Source organism: Chionomys nivalis, chromosome 7 (genome assembly GCF_950005125.1).
Source record: "Chionomys nivalis chromosome 7, mChiNiv1.1, whole genome shotgun sequence".
Classification (NCBI taxonomy): Eukaryota; Metazoa; Chordata; class Mammalia; order Rodentia; family Cricetidae; genus Chionomys; species Chionomys nivalis.
The window spans coordinates 59,797,513-59,803,830 of NC_080092.1; the positions used below are offsets into that span (position 1 = coordinate 59,797,513).

General features: G+C 44.9%; 2 non-coding genes across 2 annotated transcripts; both read left to right on the forward strand.

The window, feature by feature from the left end:
* The first annotated feature begins 201 nt into the window (after positions 1-201).
* On the forward strand, positions 202-307 carry LOC130878836 (U6 spliceosomal RNA). Its single transcript, XR_009057462.1, has one exon. It is a non-coding gene; the product is annotated as a U6 spliceosomal RNA (small nuclear RNA).
* A 1,604-nt stretch (positions 308-1,911) lies between these two features.
* Positions 1,912-2,016, forward strand: LOC130878939 (U6 spliceosomal RNA). Its single transcript, XR_009057545.1, has one exon. It is a non-coding gene; the product is annotated as a U6 spliceosomal RNA (small nuclear RNA).
* The last annotated feature ends 4,302 nt before the right edge of the window (positions 2,017-6,318 follow it).

Here is a 6,318-nt window from a genome sequence, read left to right on the forward strand (position 1 = left end):
TAACTTCTGTTCCCATTCTATATCGGTCTCCGCAGATTTCTATTTGGCTGACAGACACTACAAACTGTTCCAAATGGCCGAGAGCCCTGAATTTGCTGAAAACTGATGTGAACCAGTCCACACATAACATATATGCCTGCACACATACATGTACGAACGCATTCATGCACACATACACAAGTGTGCAAGGTTTTAATTAAGGTGTTTGCTTTGGCAGCACATATGCTAAAATTAGAAAACACAGAGAAGATTAGCATGGCCCTTGTGCACGGATGGCGTGCAAATTCATGAAAAAAGAAGTGATGTCATTGCTCCCCATCTCGTCAGCCGGGTCAGTGAAGCAGATGCTTTTGATGAATGCTGAATTGCCTTAGTTCCCTACTGGCTCTCCTGGGCCCCGATAATAATGTCCTAATTTCAGCAGGAAGTACTTCCTGAAGAGAGTATGTCACCCCTTATCTTCAACAGGCTGGAATGGAAACTCCCTGGCACGGGAGACAAAATGGTTAATGTCTTAACTAGACACAAAAATTCTTATTCTGGGTGCCACCAAGGTGATGGTTATTAGATCCTAACATAAACAGGTACTCACCACAGAGTCAAGGTTTGACTCAGGATACAACTCAAGGAAGGAATGTGAGGAGGGCTAAAGTTATGTTTTAAATTTTAATTACTGCACTTAAGAGGTAAAAATATAAAGCAAAACGCTCTGGGAATCGCAAAGTTATAAAGTTAGAATTTCCCAGGGTCATAAAGCAGATAAGAGTTATTCTAAGTGGCACTGTCAGCTGTTTTGTGGCCTCAGAGAAAAATGACTAAAAAGACATCCGGGAAGCACAAAGAGGCAAAAGAAGCTGATTTAGGAGGCTTAAAATTCTAAGAGGGAGAAGGGGAGTTCGTGCATTATACTCCATTCCTAGGTTAAAATCCTGTATCGATAAATCAAGGTAAGAGTAGGTGCAGGGGGTTTAATGGACCTTTTAGGGTTAGAGCTGGGGGTCCACTGAGATTAGCATTTTCTCAAATCAGCTGCAGGAGAATTTGGGACATCCAGTCTCCTTATCAGGGAGGACTATGAGTCAAACAAGCTTGGACATGCCATATCCCCTTATCTCTGAAGGTCCCAAATGCGACCTATGTGAAAAACTCCTTTCCTGACCATATGTCCCACCCCATGGGGGATAATTGCAGGGAGCTGGCTCATAATGTTTATCTTGGAATGGAGCAGAGATTAGACCATGGGAACCAAGATTTTTGACTAGTGACTAAATTCTCTCACTGGAGGTCCCACAGTCCCCACAGGTCCCAATTGGAAGTTGCCCAATGAGCAAAAGATCAAGGCAGCTTTTTTACGTGTCCACAGACCTTGAGGAACAAATAGACCCAGTTAGGAAACATGTTCCAGTATATATTTTATATATCAAAACCATATAGCTATAGAAATGGTCATCTTCCTGATCACCCATACATATATATGCCCATAAGATCGAGATGCAATCATGAGATTACATACACACATCACATGAGATTGCACACTACAATGGAGATACCAAGTTACCTTAGCCAAAGTGAGCAGCAGTTTCCAGAGCCGATGGCCCTGCAGACCTTGTCTGGACAGCATTAACCTCCAGCAGAGGACCATTCCTCTAGTGGGCTGACATCCGAACACTAGTCGTCACCTGCCTTAACCCTCATGGCTCCTGACACATACACACATAACACATACATATACGCATGCACAATATTCATACACATAAACACACACATAAGCACATACGCACACATATGCATTCACACACATATAAACACATAACATATGCATACATAAACACATACACATATATGCATGCACACATATATGTATAAACACATTCATGCACACATACTCGAATATACAAGATTTTAATTAAAGTGCTCACTTCGACAGCACATACACTAAAACTGAAATGACGCAGAGAAGATTAGTATGTCCCTGCAATAGATGACTCGCAAGTTCATGAAGGGCTCCATATTTTTATTTTGTTTGCCTTTGTTAATATTTAAAACATTTGCGTGGCAGGAAAACTAAGGGGAAGATAAAATTTCTTTCTCCTTGTGATATTGTGATACTGCAGGTTTGATTCAACAGGTTGATAGAACCTGTTTGTTGTAAGACATAAAAGTAGCTACTAACTTTGTGGTCTCAAGTGTTTAGCTGTTGAGCTGGATTCCTTAGTAAACCAAATAATTTGTCACTTGGAAATGTTCGGAGATATAGCTTCATGTTTAAAAGGAAAAAAATTAAGATGGCTCGTTTTATCCTAAACTTTTCCATCCCCTGTAGTTAATTCTGCATGTATTAGTCTTAGAAGTAATTACACAAGCTAAAACAACGGAGGGATTCCCCAGGTGGCTTGTTTTCCAAAGTACCCAGAACAAAAAACAAAACCCCAAGCTTCCCTAGGTCTTGTCACTCAGCAAGGCTTGGGAACGGAAGTACAATGCCCAGTCCCATTCTGTTTAAAAAGTAAATACAGAAGAGATAAAAAGAAAACAAAAGATTTTTAAATAAGAAAAACAGAACAAACCTAAATTCCAGAAAGACATCTTAAACCTGATGCCCCTGGCTTTGGGCAGGAGTGAGCCCGGACTGTGAGATGTAATTGCTGTGAAGCCCACTCGTCTACAGGAAGGCCCACATCACATACATATATGTGCTTTGCATGGGAACTTGGTGTGGGTTAAGGTTCAGATCTGCCAGGACTCTTCTAAGACCCCCCTTCCCCAGCCCCCACAAACCAAGCTTGTATAAAACAGTCACATAATCTGAAGAAGGCTAGCCACGCCAGTCCCTCTGGCCTGCCACTTGAAAAGTGTTTGCAAGCCAAGTGTCTGGAACTGATATTTGTGGATGGGGTGACAGATACTTATAATATGGACACTTGGGAGGTGTAGGCCGGAAAATCAGGAATTCAAAGAGTTCAAGACCAGCCTTGAACACATGGGGAATGTAGCTACTCTGGGCTACTATGGAACTCTGTCTCAAAAATAAGTAAGTAAATAAATACATAAGCTCAGAGCGGGAGGTGGCTCAGATCTTTAAGCCCAGCACTGAGGAAGCCGAAGTAGGTGGATCTCTGTGAGTTCAGAACCAGCCAGGGTTACATCGTGAGAGCTTGTCTCAAGAAAAAGAAGTGAGTAAGAAGGAAGTTGGGGAGGGACTTGCAGTTACTAGAACAGGGTTCTGAGGTTAGCCAAGGCATATTGTAAAGACTGAGTTCAGGGTTGTTTGTTATTTTGAGACAAGGTCTCATACTAGCTTCAAACTCTCAATCCTCCTGCCTCAGCCTTCCAGGTGCTGGGATGATAGCTGTGCACCACCAAACCTGGCTGCAACAAGTTTTTTTTTTTTAAGATTTATTTATTTATTATGTATACAGCATTCCTTCCATGTCTGCCTGCATGCCAGAAGAGGGCACCAGATCTCATTATAGATGGTTGTGAGCCACCATGTGGTTGCTGGGAATTGAACTCAGGACCTCTGGAAGAGCAGTCAGTGCTCTTAACCTCTGAGCCATCTCTCCAGCCCTGCAACAAGGTTTTAAGCAAAGATCAATTTAAGGGAAAATAATGTTATTCTTATTGTGGTGGTGCCTACGGACGGAAGGATGGAGGAACGTGACGCATGATTGACAGACCCACAAGAGCCACTACTAGGGTTCAGAACACAAGTTAGTGGTGGAGCAACTGACTTGCACACGTGAGGCCGAGTTCAAAACCAATACCACACATGTACACGCACATGCACACACCTGCACAGCCTGGTGTGATGGTGCATTCCTATAATCCCAGCACTTGGGAAATGGAGGCAGGAGGATCAGGAGTTCAAGGCTAGTCTTGTCTACATGAGACCCTGTCTCAAAAGCTAAAATGAGGGCTGGAGAGATGGTTCAGTTGTTAAGAAGAGCACTGACTGTTCTTATAGATGATCTGGGTTCGGTTCCTAGACGCACATAGTGGCTCATAACTCCAGTTCCAGGGCATCTATTGTCTTCCATGTGGGGTGCACATGTATGCATGAAAGCAGGCACTCATACACTTAATTTCTTTAATCTTAAAAAAACAAAAACAAAAAACAAAACCAGACAAGCAAAAACCAATCTTCAAGTCTTTCTGTCCTCTTTGTGCCTTGCTGGGGATGGAATCCAGGGCTCTGAAACACGAGGCAAGCAGGCATTCTACCACTGAGGCAAACTCCGGCCTCACTCCAGTTCGATGGGGATACTGAGGTACTGAGACGGCAGGGGACTCTCTCAAGGTCCCTTGTACAGCTTGGGATGAGTTCTGGTAGCCTTCCACAGAAAGTGCCCAGCTAGAGAGACTTGAAAACCACATGAGTTTGCTCTTTCATCTGAAAGAGGTTGGATGTTGGTGAGTTAGGGCCAGGGAGGCAGCTCCACCATCATAGGGGTTCCAGCTCCTTTTCCTGTATCTTATACCATTTTGAGTTTGTTACTTCATGAGCTAAAATAGCTGCTGGAGCCTGCGCCATCACACCCATATCCACTATAACTACGATGTTTGCACGCACGCACGCACACAGCCTCGTGAAGCCCAGGCTGGTCTCAGTTTCTGATCCTTCTGCCTCCCCCTCCTGAGGGCTAAGATTACAGGGGTGGGTGCACTACCACCTGCACCTGTGTACTTAGTTCTAGGGATGAAACCCAGGGCTTCATGCATGACAGGCAACCACGCTACCAAATGAGCCCCAGGCCCAGCTGTAAAACATCTACAAACTGTAAATCTAGTGAACTGGGCCTGGCCACTGGGGTGGGGCTTACAGAGCCGTTCTCCCCCGGTGGAGCTCTTATCTCTGCTGGGAGGCACAGGCAGACTGGTGTTCACACAGAGGTCACACCTGCCCTGCTGGAAGCCCTCGCCTGACACCTACCGGAACTGCTCCCTCCATGTCACTGGCCTATAGTCCCCCTGCATGTCCTGTAGCGTCCCCAGTAGAGGAGCCAGTGTCGTTCTGATGCCAGGTTGCATTCTGAGCAGCGGTGGGCACAGATTTTTCCATTTGAGATTTTTCACATTTCAAGTGAAGCCCCCAGCAGCCCCGTAGAGTCCAATAATTGACAAGTCCAAGAATCAGAGAACCCCTGGGCAGGTGGTGAATGGCAGAATCAGGAGGCAAACAGGGCAGCCTGATGCCTAAGTCTGTGACTGCCCCGGCCACCATCAACTATTACCTACCGGGATGGCTTAGAGGAGGTTCTCTGAGCACCCAGTCACTTGGCTGCCCAGCTGCTCCTCCAGAGCTCATGCATTTGCAGCTGGCTGCACTATCCTGACAGCAGGGATCTGGCTTGCACCTTTACAATCTGGGCAGGCATTGGGTCCCTGCGCTACTCGGCACCAGAGTGGAAGTACCAGTTCAGAGCAGGGTGGACCAGAACTCAGTTTCTGCAGTTGGCAAGCCCCATGTCCCAGTAAGAGATCAGGAAGGATACCTGAGGCTCACTTCTGTATAGTCACATGTGTACCTAAAAACACATGAAAATACACATATACTTATCACACGCAGAGAAAAAAAATTCAGGGGATGTAGCCAGGCATGGTGGCACAGACCTATAATCTCAGGATCAGGTTCCGACGTTGAACCATCCTTGCATTCCAGCAACAAATAAGGATTAGCAAAGAATCTTTTAATATTCTAAATTTAGTTGGCATCTCATCTGGCAGTGGTGGTGCACACCTTTAATCCCAGCACTCGGAAGGCAGAGGCGGATCTCTGTGAGTTTGAGGCCAGCCTGGGCTAAAGATCCAGTTCCAAGACAGCCAGGACCACAGAGTAGTCCTGTGTACAGAGAAATCCTGTCTCAAAAAAAATTTAGTTGGCATCTCATTAAGGATTTGTCATCATCATCATCACCACCATCATCATTGCATGGAGGGGGTGTGCATGTGGAAGCCAGAGGAAAATTCTATGGAGCCATTTCTTTGTCTCTACTTTTACATACAAGAGTTCTGACAATCAAATTCAGGTTACCAGGGTTGCAGAGCAAACACCTTTACCTACTAAGCTATATGATTTTGAAGATTTTCACATCAATATTTATCATGGGACATTTTCTTTTTCTTTTAATATCTATTTATTATGTATACAATATTCTGTCTGCATGTATGCCTGAATGCCAGAATAGGACCCCAGACCTCATTACAGATGGTTGTGAGCCACCATGTGGTTGCTGGGAATTGAACTCAGACCTTCAGAAGAGCAGCCAGTGCTCTTAACCTCTGAGCTATTTCTCCAGCCCCTGATGGAACATTTTCTAG